We start from the raw sequence: 569 nt of genomic DNA on the forward strand, positions 1-569 counted from the left end.
AGCAGCAGCTTGACGAGATGGCACGATAAATGCGAAGGCGCCCGGCCAATGGGCGCGCGAGTAGGGTTGATTGACAGCAGCGGCAGCCAGCGAGCGGCCGGAAGTCAGAGGAATTCCCGCCTTCTTCCTGACGCTCACTTTCCCTGTGTGCTGAGGGAGGCTGGCTGAGGGGCTCCAACATGCCCGCTGACATCATTTTATCACTGTGGTTGCTGTGTCCTCCGCTCTGCTTTCTCCTAAAAACAATGTACTCAACACACGGCGTGAAAATCATTCAGATTTCTTTACAATTAAAACTACATTGACGAATGTAAGTTCCATTTAATTTAATTAATTTTATTCCCATTATGTTAATGCTACTGAAACATTTTTAAGTAAGATTCATTACAAGCTATTGCCTGCTAATAGCTACAGTAGCTATTACTTCTACAACTGTTAGCTGATTGCTTTTAATGTTTTTTTTAATTATTATAATATCAACCTCATATGTGTGTTATTATAAGAATGGGCTCGCCTATTTTGCTTGTTGTTGTTAGGTCTTTTATTTATATGTTTAAACTCTGCATTCA

This window comes from Hippoglossus hippoglossus, chromosome 4 (genome assembly GCF_009819705.1).
Source record: "Hippoglossus hippoglossus isolate fHipHip1 chromosome 4, fHipHip1.pri, whole genome shotgun sequence".
Taxonomy (NCBI): domain Eukaryota; kingdom Metazoa; phylum Chordata; class Actinopteri; order Pleuronectiformes; family Pleuronectidae; genus Hippoglossus; species Hippoglossus hippoglossus.